This window comes from Abramis brama, assembly GCF_963993115.1.
Source record: "Abramis brama genome assembly, chromosome: 2".
In the NCBI taxonomy this organism is placed as follows: Eukaryota; Metazoa; Chordata; class Actinopteri; order Cypriniformes; family Leuciscidae; genus Abramis; species Abramis brama.
This window is the reverse complement of record NC_139964.1, coordinates 2,498,613-2,519,830: the sequence shown is the minus strand read 5'-3', so window position 1 is coordinate 2,519,830 and position 21,218 is coordinate 2,498,613. Positions and strand designations below refer to the sequence as shown.

General features: G+C 43.8%; 1 protein-coding gene across 1 annotated transcript in view; it reads right to left on the bottom strand.

The window, feature by feature from the left end:
* LOC311069717 (uncharacterized protein) overlaps positions 1-21,218 on the bottom strand; it is a gene marked incomplete at its 5' end in the record, with an annotated part of 86,782 nt that overhangs the window by 40,534 nt on the left and 25,030 nt on the right. The gene's annotated exons all lie outside the window — the stretch shown is intronic.

Below are 21,218 nucleotides of genomic sequence, written 5' to 3'. Positions count from 1 at the left end.
TGCTAAGGTGTTTTTGTTAGTTGCTATGGTGTTACTAGGTGGTTGGTAGTTGTCAAAGATGGTTACTATGGAGTTTTTATAGAGTTATTAAAATCTTTAATAACGAGTGCCTTCAGTACGGCACGAGGCCTGCGGCCTCGTGCCTATGGCCGAATAGGCACAAGCATGGAGCAATATTGCAAGGCCACGAGTGTAATATTGCGTTAAAAAATACAAAAAAATGTAAAAAAACATTTTTTTTTTGTTTAGGGTGGTTGCTAGGGAGCTCTTAGTGGTTGCTAGGGTGCTGAAACTGGTTGCTAGGGTGTGGCTATGAAGATTTTAGGCCATTACTTATTGGCTGCTTGATAATATAAATCCTCTGAGGGAGAGAGAGAGGGAGAGATGCAGGGGTGTCAGGCCCTTTGGAGTGGTGTGTGTGTGAAAACGTCGGTTGGGATTCAAATATTTTTAGAACTCCCAATGTAAAGTCAATGGGGACTTTTTTGGCCGCTTTTTCGTCCGCTGTGCGAACATCGTACACCCGATCGCTTAGAAAAGTCATAGCACAACTCTCCTCAATGAGCCGGTCGATTTGACACCTCACTCAGGGGTCTGTGACAAACGGTGCGGGGCGAGTTACGCGCCAAACTTTTGTCCAGAATAAAAATAATAATAATAACTAGAATGTACATTTCCTGAAGAAAATGTGAAGTGGTGCTTGCAGTGGCAAAACTCGCCACTCGGTTGCTAGGGTGTCGTACATGATTGCATACGAGCCAACAACCATGTCTGTACGATGTTGTGGAGCTGAAATATGGCTTCTATATGTTGCAATATGGTTGCTAGGTGGCTCTAAACGGTTGCTAGGGTGTGAATACACAGTTACCATGGTGATATTTACAGACAGTTTTCCAACTGAAACTAATGAGCCAACCCCCATCTCTATACAATATTCTGATGCAGAGATGTAAGTCTTGTAAAATGGTTGCTAGGGTACTCTGTTTGGTTGCTATGGAGTTGCTTGGCAGCTGCTAATGATGAAACTGCAAAGGCTTCTTGTCAGTATGAATGATATAAACCAACTCCCATCTCTATACGATGTTCTGATGCAGAGATATACGTTTTGCTAAACGGTTGCTAGGGTACTCTGTTTGGTTGCTAGGGAGTAGCTTGGCAGCTGCCAATCATGAAACTCCAAAGGCTGCTTGTCAGTATGAATGATATAATCCAACTCCCATGCCTCTGTGACATACAGAATGGAAGATATCCCTCTTTGGATTTTGGTTGCTAGGGTACTCTGTTTGGTTTCTATGGAGTGGCTTGGCAGCTGCCAAAGATGCAATTCCAAAGGCTGCTTGTCACTATGAATGATATAAACCAACTCCCATGCCTCTGCGACATTCAGAATGGAAGATATGCCTCTTTGGATTTTGGTTGCTAGGGTACTCTGTTTGGTTGCTAGGGAGTGGCTTGTCAGCTGCCAATCATTAAAGTCCAAAGGCTTCTTGTCACTATGAATGATATAAACCAACTCCCATGCCTCTGTGACATTCAGAATGGAAGATATCCCTCTTTGGATTTTGGTTGCTAAGGTGCTCGACAATGGTTGCTAGGGAGGGGCTTGGAAGTGTTGAGGTGATTCATGATTGGCTGTTTGCTGCCCTGAGTCAACTGAGACCACCCTCATGTTTCTATGACAATTCAGTCTGGAGATATCTCTTTGAACTCTTTCAATGGAAGTCTATGGAACTTGTTGCTAAGGGGCTGTAAATGGTTGCTAGGGCGTGGCTTGATAGCTTCACAATGATCCTGAGAGACTGATTGGTCGTCTGAGTAAAATGAGCCCTCCCTTTTGTCTCTATGACACTGTGATCCAGAGCTACGTTCAATACAAAGTCCCTATGCAATTTACCATAGTAGGAAATGCATGTGTGTTTCACGGGACGTTCCTTCCCCATAGTAAGTCAATGGGGCAACTTTGGGCATCTCCTGCCCCCCAGGGGTGCAACTTTTACCCCATTGTGAGGTATGTTCTTACAGAGCCTGTTAGCCTCTTCAAATGTGGCAAATCACACGTTTCTGCGAAATCCTCGCTCAGAGCTACGTGTGGTCAAAGTTCGTCGCAATGTTAAGTCAATGGGACTTTTTTGGCCGCTTTTTCGCCCCTGGGGCGAACACCGCACCCCCGATCGCTTATAAAAGTCATAGCACACCTCTCCTTAATGAGCCGGTCGATTTGACACCTCACTCAGGGGTCTGTGACAAACGGTGCGGGGCGAGTTACGCGCCAAACTTTTGTCCAGAATAATAAAAAGAATAATAATAAGTATGAGCAATAACAATAGTGATGCCTTGCTTTCAGCAAGCACCACTAATAATAATAAGTATGAGCAATAACAATAGTGATGCCTTGCTTTCAGCAAGCACCACTAATAATAATAAGTATGAGCAATAACAATAGTGATGCCTTGCTTTCAGCAAGCACCACTAACTAGAATGTACATTTCCTGAAGAAAATGTGAAGTGGTGCTTGCAGTGGCAAAACTCGCCACTCAGTTGCTAAAGTGTGGTACATGATTGCATACGAGCCAACAAACATGTTTGTACGATGTTCTGGTGCTGAGATATGGCTTATTCATGTTGTTCAGGTGGTTGCTAGGGTGTTCTGTGTGGTTGCTAGGGCTTTGCTAGGTGGTTGCTAGGGTGTTCTGGGTGGTTGCTATGGTGTTCTGGGTGGTTGCTATGGCGTTGCTAGGCGGTTGCTAGGGTATTCTGGGTGGTTGCTAGGCGGTTGCTAGGGTATTCTTGGTGGTTGCTATGGTGTTGCTAGGCGGTTGCTAGGATATTCTTGGTGGTTGCTAGGGCGTTGCTAGGTGGTTGCTAGGCTGTTCTGGGTGGTTGCTATGGTGTTGCTAGGCGGTTGCTAGGGTATTCTGGGTGGTTGCTAGGGCGTTGCTAGGTGGTTGCTAGGGTATTCTGGGTAGTTGCTATGGTGTTGCTAGGCGGTTGCTAGGGTATTCTGGGTGGTTGCTAGGTGGTTGCTAGGGTATTCTTGGTGGTTGCTAGGGCGTTGCTAGGTGGTTGCTAGGGTGTTCTGGGTGGTTGCTATGGTGTTGCTAGGCAGTTGCTATGGTATTTTGGGTGGATGCTAGGGCGTTGCTAGGCAGTTGCTAGGGTGTTCTGGGTGGTTGCTATGCAGTTGCTAGGTGTTCTGGGGGGTTGCTAGACAGTTGCTAGGGTGTTCTGGGTAGTTGCTACGGTATTTTTGGTGGTTACTAGAGCGTTTCTCGACGTTGCTAGGGTGTTCAGGATGGTTGCTAAGGTATTTTTTTTTAGTTGCTATGGTGTTACTAGGTGGTTGGTAGTTGTCAAAGATGGTTACTATGGAGTTTTTATAGAGTTATTAAAATCTTTAATAACGAGTGCCTTCAGTACGGCACTCGGCCTGCGGCCTCGTGCCTATGGCCGAATAGGCACAAGCATGGAGCGATATCGCAAGGCCACGAGAGTAAAATTGCTTTAAAAAATAAAAAAAATAAAAAATTTTTTTTTTTTTTGGTTTAGGGTGGTTGCTAGGGAGCTCTTAGTGGTTGCTAGGGTGCTGAAACTGGTTGCTAGGGTGTGGCTATGAAGATTTTAGGCCATTACTTATTGGTTGCTTGATAATATAAATCCTCTGAGGGAGAGAGAGAGGGAGAGATGCAGGGGTGTCAGGCCCTTTGGAGTCTGTGTGTGTGAAAACGTCGGTTGGGATTCAAATATTTTTAGAACTCCCAATGTAAAGTCAATGGGACTTTTTTGGCCGCTTTTTCGTCCGCTGTGCGAACATCGTACACCCGATCGCTTAGAAAAGTCATAGCACACCTCTCCTCAATGAGCCGGTCGATTTGACACCTCACTCAGGAGTCTGTGACAAACGGTGCGGGGCGAGTTACGCGCCAAACTTTGTCCAGAATAATAATAAAAAAAAGAATAATAATAAGTATGAGCAATAACAATAGTGATGCCTTACTTTCAGCAAGCACCACTAATAATAAGTATGGAGGATAACAATAGTGATGCTTTTAAAAAAGCACCACTAATAAGTATGAGCAATAACAATAGTGATGCTTTTAAAAAAGCACCACTAATAATAATAAGTATGAGCAATAACAATAGTGATGCTTTTAAAAAAGCACCACTAATAATAATAATAATAATAAGAATAATAAGTATGAGCAATAACAATAGTGATGCTTTCAAAAAAGCACCACTAATAATAAGTATGGAGGATAACAATAGTGATGCTTTTAAAAAAGCACCACTAATAATAACTAGAATGTACATTTCCTGAAGAAAATGTGAAGTGGTGCTTGCAGTGGCAAAACTCGCCACTCGGTTGCTAGGGTGTTGTACATGATTGCATACGAGCCAACAACCATGTCTGTACGATGTTGTGGAGCTGAAATATGGCTTCTATATGTTGCAATATGGTTGCTAGGTGGCTCTAAATGGTTGCTAGGGTGTGAATACACAGTTACCATGGTGATATGTACAGACTGTTTTACAACTGAAACTAATGAGCCAACCCCCATCTCTATACAATATTCTGATGCAGAGATGTAGGTCTTGTAAAATGGTTGCTAGGCTACTCTGTTTGGTTGCTATGGAGTTGCTTGGCAGCTGCTGCTGATGAAACTGCAAAGGCTTCTTGTCAGTATGAATGATATAAACCAACTCCCATCTCTATACGATGTTCTGATGCAGAGATATACGTTTTGCTAAACGGTTGCTAGGGTACTCTGTTTGGTTGCTAGGGAGTAGCGTGGCAGCTGCCAATCATGAAACTCCAAAGGCTGCTTGTCAGTATGAATGATATAATCCAACTCTCATGCCTCTGCGACATACAGAATGGAAGATATCCCTCTTTGGATATTGGTTGCTAGGGTACTCTGTTTGGTTGCTAGGGAGTGGCTTGTCAGCTGCCAATCATGAAACTCCAAAGGCTGCTTGTCAGTATGAATGATATAAACCAACTCCCATGCCTCTGCGACATTCAGAATGGAAGATATGCCTCTTTGGATTTTGGTTGCTAGGGTACTCTGTTTGGTTGCTATGGAGTTACTTGGCAGCTGCCAATGATGCAATTCCAAAGGCTTCTTGTCACTATGAATGATATAAACCAACTCCCATGCCTCTGTGACATTCAGAATGGAAGATATCCCTCTTTGGATTTTGGTTGCTAGGATACTCTGTTTGGTTGCTAGGGAGTGGCTTGGCAGCTGCCACTGATGAAACTGCAAAGGCTTCTTGTCATTATGAATTATATAAACCAACTCCCATGCCTCTGTGACATTCAGAATGGAAGATATCCCTCATTGTATTTTGGTTGCTAGGGTACTCTGTTGGTTGCTAGGGAGTGGCTTGGCAGCTGCCAATCATGAAACTTCAAAGGCTGCTTGTCAGTATGAATGATATAAACCAACTCCAATCTCTATACGATGTTCTGATACAGAGATATTCGTTTTGCTAAACGGTTGCTAGGGTACTCTGTTTGGTTGCTAGGGAGTGGCTTGGCAGTTGCCAATGATGAATCTGCAAAGGCTTCTTGTCACTATGAATGATATAAACCATCTCCCATTTCTCTGTGACATTCAGAATGGCAGATATCCCTCTTTGGATTTTGGTTGCTAAGGTACTCTGTTTGGTTGCTATAGAGTGGCTTGGCAGATGCCAATTATGAAACTAAAAAAGCTTCTTGTCACTATGAATGATATAAACCAACTCCCATGCCTCTGTGATATTCATAATGGAAGATATCCCTCTTTGGATTTTGGTTGCTAAGGTGTTCGACAATGGTTGCTAGGGAGGGGCTAGGAAGTGTTGAGGTGATTCATGATTGGCTGTTTGCTGCCCCGAGTCAAATGAGACCACCCCCATGTTTCTATGACAATTCAGTCCGGAGATATCTCTTTGAACTCTTTCAATGGAAGTCTATGGAACTTGTTGCTAAGGGGCTCTAAATGGTTGCTAGGGCGTGGCTTGATAGCTTCACAATGATCCTGAGAGACTGATTGGTCGTCTGAGTAAAATGAGCCCGCCCCCTTGTCTCTATGACACTGTGATCAGGAGCTATGTTCAATACAAAATCCCTATGCAATTTACCATAGTAGGAAAAGCATGTGAGTTTCACAGGACGTTCCTTCCCCATAGTAAGTCAATGGGGCAACTTTGGGCAGCTTCTGCCCCCCAGGGCTACAACTTTTACCCCATTGTGAGGTATGTTCTTACAGAGCCTGTCAGCCTCTTCAAATGTGGCAAATCACAAGTTTATGTGAAATCCTCGCTCTGAGCTAGGAGTCGTCAAAGTTTGTCGCAATGTTAAGTCTATGGGACTTTTTTGGCCGCTTTTTCGCCCCTGGGGCAAACATCGCACCCCCGATCGCTTATAAAAGTCATAGCACACCTCTCCTCAATGAGCCGGTCGATTTGACACCTCACTCAGGGGTCTGAGACAAACGGTGCGGGACGAGTTACGCGCCAAACTTTGTCCAGAATAAAAATAAGAATAATAATAATAAGTATGCAAGAGAACACTAATGATGCCTTGCTTTCAGCAAGCACCATTAATAATAATAAGAATAATAAGTATGAGCAATAACAATAGTGATGCTTTCAAAAAAGCACCACTAATAAGAATAATAAGTATGAGCAATAACAATAGTGATGCTTTTAAAAAAGCACCACTAACTAGAATGTACATTTCCTGAAGAAAATGTGAAGTGGTGCTTGCAGTGGCAAAACTCGCCACTCGGTTGCTAGGGTGTTGTACTTGATTGCATACGAGCCAACAACCACGTCTGTACGATGTTGTGGAGCTGAAATATGGCTTCTATATGTTGCAATATGGTTGCTAGGTGGCTCTAAATGGTTGCTAGGGTGTGAATACACAGTTACCATGGTGATATTTACAGACTGTTTTCCAACCGAAACTAATGAGCCAACCCCCATCTCTATACAATATTCTGATGCAGAGATGTAGGTCTTGTAAAATGGTTGCTAGGGTACTCTGTTTGGTTGCTATGGAGGTGCTTGGCAGCTGCTAATGATGAAACTACAAAGGCTTCTTGTCAGTATGAATGATATAAACCAACTCCCATCTCTATACGATGTTCTGATGCAGAGATATACGTTTTGCTAAACGGTTGCTAGGGTACTCTATTTGGTTGCTAGCGAGTGGCTTGTCAGCTGCCAATCATGAAACTCTAAAGGCTTCTTGTCACTATGAATGATATAAACCAACTCCCATGTCTCTGCGACATTCAGAATGGAAGATATGCCTCTTTGGATTTTGGTTGCTAGGGTACTCTGTTTGGTTGCTATGTAGTTACTTGGCAGCTGCCAATGATGCAATTCCAAAGGCTTCTTGTCACTATGAATGATATAAACCAACTCCCATGCCTCTGTGACATTCAGAATGGAAGATATCCCTCTTTGGATTTTGGTTGCTAGGGTACTCTATTTGGTTGCTATGGAGTTGCTTGACAGCTGCCAATGATGAAACTGCAAAGGCTTCTTGTTATTATGAATGATATAAACCAACTCCCATGCTTCTGTGACATTCAGAATGGAAGATATCCCTCTTTGGATTTTGGTTGCTAGGGTACTCTGTTTGGTTGCTAGGGAGTGGCTTGGCAGCTGCTAATCATGAAACTCCAAAGGCTGCTTGTCAGTATGAATGATATAAACCAACTCCCATGTCTCTGTGACATTCAGAATGGAAGATATGCCTCTTTGGATTTTGGTTGCTAGGGTACTCTGTTTGGTTGCTATGGAGTTACTTGGCAGCTGCAAATGATGAAATTCCAAAGGCTTCTTGTCAGTATGAATGATATAAACCAACTCCCATGCCTCTGTGACATTCAGAATGGAAGATATCCCTCTTTGGATTTTGGTTGCTAGGGTACTCTGTTTGTTTGCTAGGGAGTGTCTTGTAAGCTGCCAATCATGAAACTCCAAAGGCTGCTTGTCAGTATGAATGATATAAACCAACTCCCATGCCTCTGCGACATTCAGAATGAAAGATATACCTCTTTGGATTTTGGTTGCTAGGGTACTCTGTTTGGTTGCTATGGGGTTACTTGGCAGCTGCTAATGATGAAACTGCAAAGGCTTCTTGTTAGTATAAATGATATAAACCAACTCCCATCTCTATACGATGTTCTGATACAGAGATATACGTTTTGCTAAACGGTTGCTAGGGTACTCTGTTTGGTTGCTAGGGAGTGGCTTGGCAGCTGCCAATGATGAAACTGCAAAGGCTTCTTGTCACTATGAATTATATAAACCAACTCCCATTTCTCTGTGACATTCAGAATGGAAGATATACCTCTTTGGATTTTGGTTGCTAGTGTACTCTGTTTGGTTGCTATGGAGTAGCTTGGCAGACACCAATCATGAAACTCCAAATGCTGCTTGTCAGTATGAATGAAATAAACCAACTCCCATGCCTCTGAGACATTCAGAATGGAAGATATGCCTCTTTGGATTTTGGTTGCTAGCGTAATCTGTTTGGTTGCTATGGAGTTGCTTGACAGCTGCCAATGATGAAACTGCAAAGGCTTCTTGTCACTATGAATGATATAAACCAACTCCCATGCCTCTGTGACATTCAGAATGGAAGATATCCCTCTTTGGATTTTGGTTGTTAAGGTGCTCGACATTGGTTGCTAGGGAGGGGCTAGGAAGTGTTGAGGTGATTCATGATTGGCTGTTTGCTGCCCCGAGTCAACTGAGACCACCCCCATGTTTCTATGACAATTCAGTCCGGAGATATCCCTTTGATCTCTTTCAATGGAAGTCTATGGGACTTGTTGCTAAGGTGCTCTAAATGGTTGCTAGGGCGTGGCTTGATAGCTTCACCATGATCCTGAGAGACTGATTGGTCGTCTGAGTAAAATGAGCCCGCCCCCTTGTCTCTATGACACTGTGATCCAGAGCTACGTTCAATACAAAATCCCTATGCAATGTGTAGGACGGCCCATGAAATGTACATGGGCCTACACCATTGTAAGTCAATGGGAAACTTTGGGACGCTCCTGCCCCCCAGGGGTGCAACTTTTACCCCATTGTGAGGTATGTTTTTACAGAGCCTGTCAGCCTCTTCAATTGTGGCAAATCACACGTTTCTCCGAAATCCTCGCTCAGAGCTACGAGTGGTCAAAGTTCGTTGCAATGTTAAGTCAATGGGACTTTTTTGGCTTTTCGTTCGCACCTGGGGCGAACACTGTACCCCCGATCTCTTAGAAAAGTCAGTGGACACTTCTCCTCAATAGGCCGCACGATTTGACGCCTCATTCATGGGTCTGTGACAAAAGCTGCGGGAGGAGGAGTGCCCCAAAATTTTTCCCGGAATAGTAAGAATGTAATACTAGAAAAATTTCAATGGGGAACCTTTGGGACGCTCCTGCCCCCCAGGGGTGCAACTTTTACCCCATTGTGAGGTATGTTCTTACAGAGCCTGTCAGCCTCTTCAAATGTGGCAAATCACACGTTTCTCCGAAATCCTCGCTCAGAGCTACGAGTGGTCAAAGTTCGTCGCAATGTTAAGTCAATGGGACTTTTTTGGCCGCTTTTTCGCCCCTGGGGCGAACACCGCACCCCCGATCGCTTATAAAAGTCATAGCACACCTCTCCTTAATGAGCCGGTCGATTTGACACCTCACTCAGGGGTCTGTGACAAACGGTGCGGGGCGAGTTACGCGCCAAACTTTTGTCCGGAATAATAAGAAAAATAATAATAATAAGTATGAGCAATAACAATAGTGATGCCTTGCTTTCAGCAAGCACCACTAACTAGAATGTACATTTCCTGAAGAAAATGTGAAGTGGTGCTTGCAGTGGCAAAACTCGCCACTCGGTTGCTAGGGTGTTGTACATGATTGCATACGAGCCAACAACCATGTCTGTACGATGTTGTGGAGCTGAAATATGGCTTCTATATGTTGCAATATGGTTGCTAGGTGGCTCTAAATGGTTGCTAGGGTGTGAATACACAGTTACCATGGTGATATTTACAGACTGTTTTACAACCGAAACTAATGAGCCAACCCCCATCTCTATACAATATTCTGATGCAGAGATGTAAGTCTTGTAAAATGGTTGCTAGGGTACTCTGTTTGGTTGCTATGGAGTTGCTTGGCAGCTGCTAATGATGAAACTGCAAAGGCTTTTTGTCAGTATGAATGATATAAACCAACTCCCATCTCTATACGATGTTCTGATGCAGAGATAAACGGTTGCTAGGGTACTCTGTTTGGTTGCTAGGGAGTAGCTTGGCAGCTGCCAATCATGAAACTCCAAAGGCTGCTTGTCAGTATGAATGATATAATCCAACTCCCATGCCTCTGTGACATACAGAATGGAAGATATCCCTCTTTGGATTTTGGTTGCTAGTGTACTCTATTTGGTTGCTAGGGAGTGGCTTGGCAGCTGCTAATGATGAAACTGCAAAGGCGTCTTGTCAATATGAATGATATAAACCAACTCCCATCTCTATACGATGTTCTGATGCAGAGATATACGTTTTGCTAAACAGTTGCTAGGGTACTCTGTTTGGTTGCTAGGGAGTAGCTTGGCAGCTGCCAATCATGAAACTCCAAAGGCTGCTTGTCAGTATGAATGATATAATCCAACTCTCATGCCTCTGTGACATATAGAATGGAAGATATTTCTCTTTGGATTTTGGTTGCTAGTGTACTCTATTTGGTTGCTAGGGAGTGGCTTGGCAGCTGGCAATCATGAAACTCCAAAGGTTGCTTGTCAGTATGAATGATATAAACCAACTCCCATGACTCTGTGACATTCAGAATGGAAGATATGTCTCTTTGGATTTTGGTTGCTAGGGTACTCTTTTTGGTTGCTATGGAGTTACTTGGCAGCTGCCAATGATGAAATTCCAAAGGCTTCTTGTCAGTATGAATGATATAAACCAACTCCCATGCCTCTGCGACATTCAGAATGGAAGATATCCCTCTTTGGATTTTGGTTGCTAGGGTGCTCTGTTTGGTTGCTAGGGAGGGGCTTGAAAGTGTTGAGGTGATTCATGATTGGCTGTTTGCTGCCCCGAGTCAAATGAGACGACCCCCACGTTTCTATGACAATTCAGTCTGGAGATATCTCTTTGAACTCTTTCAATGGAAGTCTATGGAAGTTGTTGCTAAGGGGCTCTAAATGGTTGCTAGGGCGTGGCTTGATAGCTTCACAATGATCCTGAGAGACTGATTGGTCGTCTGAGTAAAATGAGCCCTCCCCCTGGTCTCTATGACACTGTGATCCAGAGCTACGTTCAATACAAAGTCCCTATGCAATTTACCATAGTAGGAAAAGCATGTGTGTTTCACGGGACGTTCCTTCCCCATAGTAAGTCAATGGGGCAACTTTGGGCATCTCCTGCCCCCCAGGGGTGCAACTTTTACCCCATTGTGAGGTATGTTCTTACAGAGCCTGTCAGCCTCTTCAAATGTGGCAAATCACACGTTTCTGCGAAATCCTCGCTCAGAGCTACGAGTGGTCAAAGTTCGGCGCAATGTTAAGTCAATGGGATTTTTCGGCCGCTTTTTCGCCCCTGGGGCGAACACCGCACCCCCGATTGCTTATAAAAGTCATAGCACACCTCTCCTCAATGAGCCAGTCGATTTGACACCTCACTCAGGGGTCTGTGACAAACGGTGCGGGGCAAGTTACGCGCCAAACTTTTGTCCGGAATAATAATAAGAAGAACTAGAATGTACATTTCCTGAAGAAAATGTGAAGTGGTGCTTGCAGTGGCAAAATTCACCACTGGGCAGATGCTAACACAATTAACATGTTGTGATACCATGATATACCACATTTTAGCATTATTTACCACGATTTACCATGTTTCTAAGATGATTTATTACGATTTACCACATTCCAGCATGATTTACTATGATTAACATGTTGTTAGAATGATGCTAGCAGGATTAGCATGTTGTTAGCATGATTAGCATGTTGGTTGGATGATGCTAGCATGATTAGCATGTTGCTAGCATGATGCTAGCTTGATTAGCATGTTTGCTAGCATGATTAGCATGTTGCTAGCATGGTGCTAGCTTGATTAGCATGTTGCTAGCATAATGCTAGCATGATTAGCATGTTGCTAGCATTATGCTAGCTTGATTAGCATGATGCTAACATTATGCTAGCTTGATTAGCATGTTGCTAGCATAATGCTAGCATGATTAGCATGTTGCTAGCATGCTAGCTTGATTAGCATGATGCTAACATTATGCTAGCTTGATTAACATGATGCTAACATTATGCTAGCTTGATTAGCATGTTGTTAGCATGATGCTAGCTTTATTAGCATGTTGGTAGCATAATGCTAGCATGATTAGCATGTTGCTAGCATGATGCTAGCTTTATTAGCATGTTGCCAGCATGTTTTTAGCAAGATGCTGTTGCCAGGTGGTTGCTAGGGTGTTCTGGGTGGTTGCTATGGTGTTGCTAGGCAGTTGCTAAGGTGTTCTGGGTGGTTGCTAGGCAGTTGCTAGGGTATTCTTGGTGGTTGCTAGGCAGTTGCTAGGGTATTCTTGGTGGTTGCTAGGGCGTTGCTAGGTGGTTGCTAGGGTGTTCTGGTTGGTTGCTATGGTGTTGCTAGGCAGTTGCTATGGTATTCTGGGTGGATACTAGGGCATTGCTAGGCAGTTGCTAGGGTGTTCTGGGTGGTTGCTAGGTGTTCTGGGTGGTTGCTAGGCAGTTGCTAGGTGTTCTAGGTGGTTGCTAGGCAGTTGCTAGGGTGTTCTGGGTGCTTGCTAGAGTTTTTTGTGGTTACTAGAGCATTTCTAGACGTTACTAGGGTGTTCAGGGTGGTTGCTAAGGTGTTTTTGTTAGTTGCTATGGTGTTACTAGGTGGTTGGTAGTTGTCAAATATGGTTACTATGGAGTTTTTATAGAGTTCTTAAAATCTTTAATAACGAGTGCCTTCAGTACGGCACGAGGCCTGCGGCCTCGTGCCTATGGTCGAATAGGCACAAGCATGGAGCGATATCGCAAGGCCACGAGAGCAAAATTGCTTTAAAAAATATAAAAAAAATAAAAAAATGTTTTTTTTTGGTTTAGGGTGGTTGCTAGGGAGCTCTTAGTGGTTGCTAGGGTGCTGAAACTGGTTGCTAGGGTGTGGCTATGAAGATTTTAGGCCATAACTTATTGGCTGCTTGATAATATAAATCCTCTGAGGGAGAGAGAGAGGGAGAGACGCAGGGGTGTCAGGCCCTTTGGAGTGGTGTGTGTGTGAAAACGTCGGTTGGGATTTGAATTTTTTTAGAATGCCCAATGTAAAGTCAATGGGGACTTTTTTGGCCGCTTTTTCGTCCGCTGTGCGAACATCGTACACCCGATCGCTTAGAAAAGTCATAGCACACCTCTCCTCAATGAGCCGGTCGATTTGACACTTCACTCAGGGGTCTGTGACAAACGGTGCGGGGCGAGTTTCGCGCCAAACTTTGTCCAGAATAATAATAATAACTAGAATGTACATTTCCTGAAGAAAATGTGAAGTGGTGCTTGCAGTGGCAAAATTCGCCACTGGGCAGATGCTAACACAATTACCATGTTGTGATACCATGATATACATGACAGCATGACACTTTAGCAGTATTTACCACAATTTACCATGATTCTAAGATGATTTACTACGATTTACCACATTCCAGCATGATTTACTATGATTAACATGTTGTTAGAATGATGCTAGCATGATTAGCATGTTGTTAGCATGATTAACATGTTGGTTGGATGATGCTAGCATGATTAGCATTTTGCTAGCATGTTTTTAGCTAGATGCTAACATGATTAGCATGTTACTAGCATTATGCTAGCTTGATTAGCATGTTGCTAGCATAATGCTAGCATGATTAGCATGTCTCTAGCTTGATGCTAGCTTGATCAGCATGTTGCTAGCATAATGCTAACATGATTAGCATGTTGCTAGCATGATTAGCATGTTGGTTGGATGATGCTAGCATTATTAGCATGTTGCTAGCATGCTTTTAACAAGATGCTAGCATGATTAGCGTTTTGTTAACATGTTTTTAGCTAGATGCTAACATGATTAGCATGTTACTAGCATTATGCTAGCTTGATTAGCATGTTGCTAGCATAATGCTAGCATGATTAACATGTCTCTAGCATGATGCTAGCTTGATCAGCATGTTGCTAGCATAATGCTAACATGATTAGCATGTTGCTAGCATGATGCTAGCTTGATTAGCATGTTACTAGCATGATGCTAGCTTTATTAACATTTTGCTAGCATGATGCTAGCATGATTAGCATGTTGCTAGCATGATGCTAGCTTGATTAGCATGTTGCTAGAATGATGCTAGCTTGATTAGCATGTTGCTAGCATGATGCTAGCATGATTAGCATGTTGCTAGCATGATTAGCATGTTGCCAGCATGTTTTTAGCAAGATGCTGTTGCCAGGTGGTTGCTAGGGTGTTCTGGGTGGTTGCTATGGTGTTGCTAGGCAGTTGCTAATGTGTTCTGGGTGGTTGCTAGGCAGTTGCTAGAGTATTCTTGGTGGTTGCTAGGCAGTTGCTAGGGTATTCTTGGTGGTTGCTAGGGCGTTGCTAGGTGGTTGCTAGGGTGTTCTGGGTGGTTGCTATGGTGTTGCTAGGCAGTTGCTATGGTATTCTGGGTGGATGCTAGGGCGTTGCTAGAGTGTTCTGGGTGGTTGCTAGGCAGTTGCTAGGTGTTCTGGGTGGTTGCTAGACAGTTGCTAGGGTGTTCTGGGTGGTTGCGAGTGCCTTATGTACGAATATGGCCGAATAGGCACAAGCATGGAGCAATTTCGCAAGGCCACGAGTGTAATATTGCTTTAATTTTTTTAAAAAAAGCAGTTGCTAGGGTGTTCTGGGTGGTTGCGAGTGCCTTCAGTACGGCACTCGGCCTGCGGCCTCGTGCCTATGGCCGAATAGGGTGTTCTGGGTGGTTCAGTACGGCACACTCGGCCTGCGGCCTCGTGCCTATGGCCGAATAGGCACAAGCTTGGAGCAATATCGCAAGGCCACGAGTGTAATATTGCGTTAAAAAATACAAAAAAATACAAAAAAAAATTTTTTTTGGTTTAGGGTGGTTGCTAGGGAGCTCTTAGTGGTTGCTAGGGTGCTGAAACTGGTTGCTAGGGTGTGGCTATGAAGATTTAAGGAAATTACTTATTGGCTGCTTGATAATATAAATCCTCTGAGGGAGAGAGAGAGGGAGAGACGCAGGGCTGTCAGGCCCTTTGGAGTGGTGTGTGTGTGAAAACGTCGGTTGGGATTCAAATATTTTTAGAATGCCCAATGTAAAGTCAATGGGGACTTTTTTGGCCGCTTTTTCGTCCGCTGTGCGAACATCGTACACCCGATCGCTTAGAAAAGTCATAGCACACCTCTCCTCAATGAGCCGGTCGATTTGACACCTCACTCAGGGGTCTGAGACAAACGGTGCGGGGCGAGTTTCGCGCCAAACTTTTGTCCAGAATAAGAATAATAATAAAAAAAAGAATAATAAGTATGAGCAATAACAATAGTGATGCTTTCAAAAAAGCACCACTAATAACTAGAATGTACATTTCCTGAAGAAAATGTGAAGTGGTGCTTGCAGTGGCAAAATTCGCCACTCGGTTGCTAGGGTGGTGTACATGATTGCATACGAGCCAACAACCATGTCTGTACGATGTTGTGGAGCTGAAATATGGCTTCTATATGTTTCAATATGGTTGCTAGGTGGCTCTAAACGGTTGCTAGGGTGTGAATACACAGTTACCATGGTGATATTTACAGACTGTTTCCCAACCGAAACAAAAGAGCCAACCCCCATCTCTATACAATGTTCTGATGCAGAGACATGGGTCTTGATAAGGGGGTTGCTAGGGTACTCTGTTTGGTTGCTAGTGATGGACTTGGCAGGTGCCAATCATGAAACTCCAAAGGCTTCTTGTCACTATGAATGATATAAACCAACTCCCATGCCTCTGTGACATTCAGAATGGAAGATATCCCTCTTTGGATTTTGGTTGCTAGGGTACTCTGTTTGGTTGCTAGGAAGTGGCTTGGCAGCTGCCAATCATGAAACTCCAAAGGCTGCTTGTCAGTATGAATGATATAAACCAACTCCCATCTCTATACGATGTTCTGATACAGAGATATTTGTATTGCTAAACGGTTGCTAGGGTACTCTGTTTGGTTGCTAGGGAGTGGCTTGGCAGCTGCCAATGATGAAACTGCAAAGGCTTCTTGTCACTATGAATGATATAAACCAACTCCCATTTCTCTGTGACATTCAGAATGGCATATATCCCTCTTTTGGATTTTGGTTGCTAGGGTACTCTGTTTGGTTGCTATGGAGTGGCTTGGCAGCTGCCAATGATGAAACTGCAAAGGCTTCTTTTCACTATGAATGATATAAACCAACTCCCATTTCTCTGTGACATTCAGAATGGAAGATATCCCTCTTTGAATTTTGGTTGCTACGGTACTCTGTTTGGTTGCTATGGAGTTGCTTGGCAGCTGCCAATGATGAAACTGCAAAGGCTTCTTGTCACTATGAATGATATAAACCAACTCCCATGCCTCTGTGACATTCAGAATGGAAGATATCCCTCTTTGGATTTTGGTTGCTAAGGTGCTCGACAATGGTTGCTAGGGAGGGGCTAGGAAGTGTTGAGGTGATTCATGATTGGCTGTTTGCTGCCCCGAGTCAACTGAGACCACCTCCATGTTTCTATGACAATTCAGTCCAGAGATATCCCTTTGATCTCTTTCAATGTAAGTCTATGGGACTTGTTGCTAAGGGGCTCTAAATGGTTGCTAGGGCGTGGCTTGATAGCTTCACAATGATCCTTAGAGACTGATTGGTCGTCTGAGTAAAATGAGCCCGCCCCCTTGTCTCTCTGACACTGTGATCCAGAGCTACGTTCAATACAAAATCCCTATGCAATTTACCATAGTAGGAAAAGCATGTGTGTTTCACGGGACATTCCTTCCCCATAGTAAGTCAATGGGGCAACTTTGGGACGCTCCTGCCCCCCAGGGGTGCAACTTTTACCCCATTGTGAGATATGTTCTTACAGAGCCTGTCAGCCTCTTCAAATGTGGCAAATCACACGTTTCTCCGAAATCCTCGCTCAGAGCTACGAGTGCTCAAAGTTCGTCGCAATGTTAAGTCAATGGGACTTTTTGGGCCGCTTTTTCGCCCCTGGGGCGAACACCGCCCCCCCGATCGCTTATAAAAGTCATAGCACACCTCTCCTCAATGAGCCGGTCGATTTGACACCTCACTCAGGGGTCTGTGACAAACGGTGCGGGGCGCATTACGCGCCAAACTTTTGTCCGGAATAATAATAAAAAGAATAAGAATAATAAGTATGAGCAATAACAATAGTGATGCCTTGCTTTCAGCAAGCACCACTAATAACTAGAATGTACATTTCCTGAAGAAAATGTGAAGTGGTGCTTGCAGTGGCAAAATTCGCCACTGGGCAGATGCTAACACAATTACCATGTTGTGATACCATGATATACATGACAGCATGACACTTTAGCAGTATTTACCACGATTTACCATGATTCTAAGATGATTTACTACGATTTACCACATTCCAGCATGATTTACTATGATTAACATGTTGTTAGAATGATGCTAGCATGATTAGCATGTTGTTAGCATGATTAGCATGTTGGTTGGATGATGCTAGCATTATTAGCATTATGCTAGCATGTTTTTAGCTAGATGCTAACATGATTAGCATGTTACTAGCATTATGCTAGCTTGATTAGCATGTTGCTAGCATAATGCTAGCATGATTAGCATGTCTCTAGCATGATGCTAGCTTGATCAGCATGTTGCTAGCATAATGCTAACATGATTCGCATGTTGCTAGCATGATGCTAGCTTGATTAGCATGTTACTAGCATGATGCTAGCTTTATTAACATTTTGCTAGCATGATGCTAGCATGATTAGCATGTTGCTAGCATGATGCTAGCTTGATTAACATGTTGCTAGCATGATGCTAGCTTGATTAGCATGTTGCTAGCATGATGCTAGCTTGATTAGCATGTTGCTAGCATGATGCTAGCATGATTAGCATGTTGCCAGCATGATTAGCATGTTGCCAGCATGTTTTTAGCAAGATGCTGTTGCCAGGTGGTTGCTAGGGTGTTCTGGGTGGTTGCTATGGTGTTGCTAGGCAGTTGCTAAGGTGTTCTGGGTGGTTGCTAGGCAGTTGCTAGAGTATTCTTGGTGGTTGCTAGGCAGTTGCTAGGGTATTCTTGGTGGTTGCTAGGGCGTTGCTAGGTGGTTGCTAGGGTGTTCTGGGTGGTTGCTATGGTGTTGCTAGGCAGTTGCTATGGTATTCTGGGTGGATGCTAGGGCGTTGCTAGAGTGTTCTGGGTGGTTGCTAGGCAGTTGCTAGGTGTTCTGGGTGGTTGCTAGACAGTTGCTAGGGTGTTCTGGGTGGTTGCGAGTGCCTTATGTACGAATATGGCCGAATAGGCACAAGCATGGAGCAATTTCGCAAGGCCACGAGTGTAATATTGCTTTAATTTTTTTTAAAAAAGCAGTTGCTAGGGTGTTCTGGGTGGTTGCGAGTGCCTTCAGTACGGCACTCGGCCTGCGGCCTCGTGCCTATGGCCGAATAGGGTGTTCTGGGTGGTTCAGTACGGCACTCGGCCTGCGGCCTCGTGCCTATGGCCGAATAGGCACAAGCATGGAGCAATATCGCAAGGCCACGAGTGTAATATTGCGTTAAAAAATACAAAAAAATACAAAAAACATTTTTTTTTGGTTTAGGGTGGTTGCTAGGGAGCTCTTAGTGGTTGCTAGGGTGCTGAAACTGGTTGCTAGGGTGTGGCTATGAAGATTTAAGGAAATTACTTATTGGCTGCTTGATAATATAAATCCTCTGAGGGAGAGAGAGAGGGAGAGACGCAGGGCTGTCAGGCCCTTTGGAGTGGTGTGTGTGTGAAAACGTCGGTTGGGATTCAAATATTTTTAGAATGCCCAATGTAAAGTCAATGGGGACTTTTTTGGCCGCTTTTTCGTCCGCTGTGCGAACATCGTACACCCGATCGCTTAGAAAAGTCATAGCACACCTCTCCTCAATGAGCCGGTCGATTTGACACCTCACTCAGGGGTCTGAGACAAACGGTGCGGGGCGAGTTTCGCGCCAAACTTTTGTCCAGAATAAGAATAATAATAAAAAAAAGAATAATAAGTATGAGCAATAACAATAGTGATGCTTTCAAAAAAGCACCACTAATAATAATAATAAGAATAATAAGTATGAGCAATAACAATAGTGATGCCTTGCTTTCAGCAAGCACCACTAATAATAAGTATGAGCAATAACAATAGTGATGCCTTGCTTTCAGCAAGCACCACTAATAATAAGTATGCAAGAGAACACTAATGATGCCTTGCTTTCAGCAAGCACCATTAATAATAAGTATGAGCAATAACAATAGTGATGCTTTCAAAAAAGCACCACTAATAAGTATGAGCAATAACAATAGTGATGCCTTGCTTTCAGCAAGCACCACTAATAAGTATGCAAGAGAACAATAGTGATGCCTTGCTTTCAGCAAGCACCACTAATAAGAAGAAAACTAACAGATACAATAGGTGCCTTGCCCCTTCGGGGCTTGGCCCCTAATAAGAAAACTAACAGATACAATAGGTGCCTCAGCCCCTTCGGGGCTTGGCCCCTAATAATAGATTTTATTTATAACGCACTTTTCATTCCGAAGAATCTCAAAGTGCTACACAAAAGAACAACAATAATAACTACAGAATACTAAAAACCATAAAAACAATAAAACAATCAGCACATAAAAGCCTTTCTAAATAAAAAAGTCTTCAGTTCTGCCTTGAAAGTGTCTAAGCTCTGTACTTCTCTCAGCTCACTCGGGAGGTGGTTCCAAAGCCGCGGTGCAGCTGAACAGAAAGCTCGGTCCCCCATAGTACGAAGTCTGGTGGTCGGGACCTGAAGAAATAGGTGGCCTGATGATCTGAGAGTGCGGGAGGAGGATTTCAAGGTGATGAGTTCTTGTAGATAAGGTGGTGCATGTCCAGTGATACATTTGTGTGTGTACAGCAGAATTTTGAAGTCGATCCGGAATGAAACAGGGAGCCAGTGGAGTAAGTGTAAGATGGGAGTTATGTGATCATATTTTCGGACTCTCATGAGGACTCTGGCAGCGCTATTTTGGATGTATTGTAGCTTCTGCATGTTTCTGGCAGAAATCCCAATGAAGAGTCCGTTGCAATAATCCAACCTGGTGGAAATAAAAGCATGAACAAGTTTCTCTGCATCCGGAAGAGTTAAAAGAGGACGTAGTTTGGAGATATTTCGAAGATGGTGGAAGGAGGTTTTGCAAATATATTTAATGTGTTCATTGAAGGTCAGCTGCGGGTCAAACCTAACCCCTAGGTTTGTAACTGAGGAGGAGAAAGTGATGACTTGGTCGTCCAAGATAAACTGAGATACGGGAGAGGAGTGGATCTGGTGCGGGGTTCCAACAAGTAGTGCCTCAGTTTTACCGGAGTTTAGCTGGAGGAAGTTGCTTTTCATCCATTCCTTTATCTCCAGAAGACATGTGTTGAGTTGCGACAAGGTTGTGGAGGGGCTTGGAGCAGTTTTAATATAAAGTTGCAAATCGTCCGCATAACAGTGGAAGGATAGTCCATGTCTGCTGATGACAGAACCGAGGGGAAGCAGGTATAGAATAAATAGGATAGGGCCGAGAACCGACCCCTGCGGAACACCACATGTAACAGGGAGCATCCTGGACTCACATTCTCCTAATATAACTCGTTCAGTCCTGCCAGAAAGGTAGGACTGAAACCACTGCAGTGCTGTTCCCGATAGTCCAACTGTATTGTGGAGGCGGTCCCGAAGGATGGTATGCTCCCCTGTGTCGAATGCGGCTGTTAGGTCGAGTAGAATGAGCAGCGATGGTGATCCTGAATCAGCTGCCATGAGAAGGTCATTTGTCACCCTTAGCAGAGCTGTTTCGGTGCTGTGGGCCGAACGAAAGCCTGATTGAAATACCTCATATAGGTTATTGTGTTATAGATGGTTGTGAAGCTGAATAGCGACTTCCTTCTCTAGAACCTTTGACAGAAAGGTTAGGTTGGAGATTGGCCTGTAATTTCCCAGGACCTCTGGGTCTAGGGTTGGTTTCTTAAG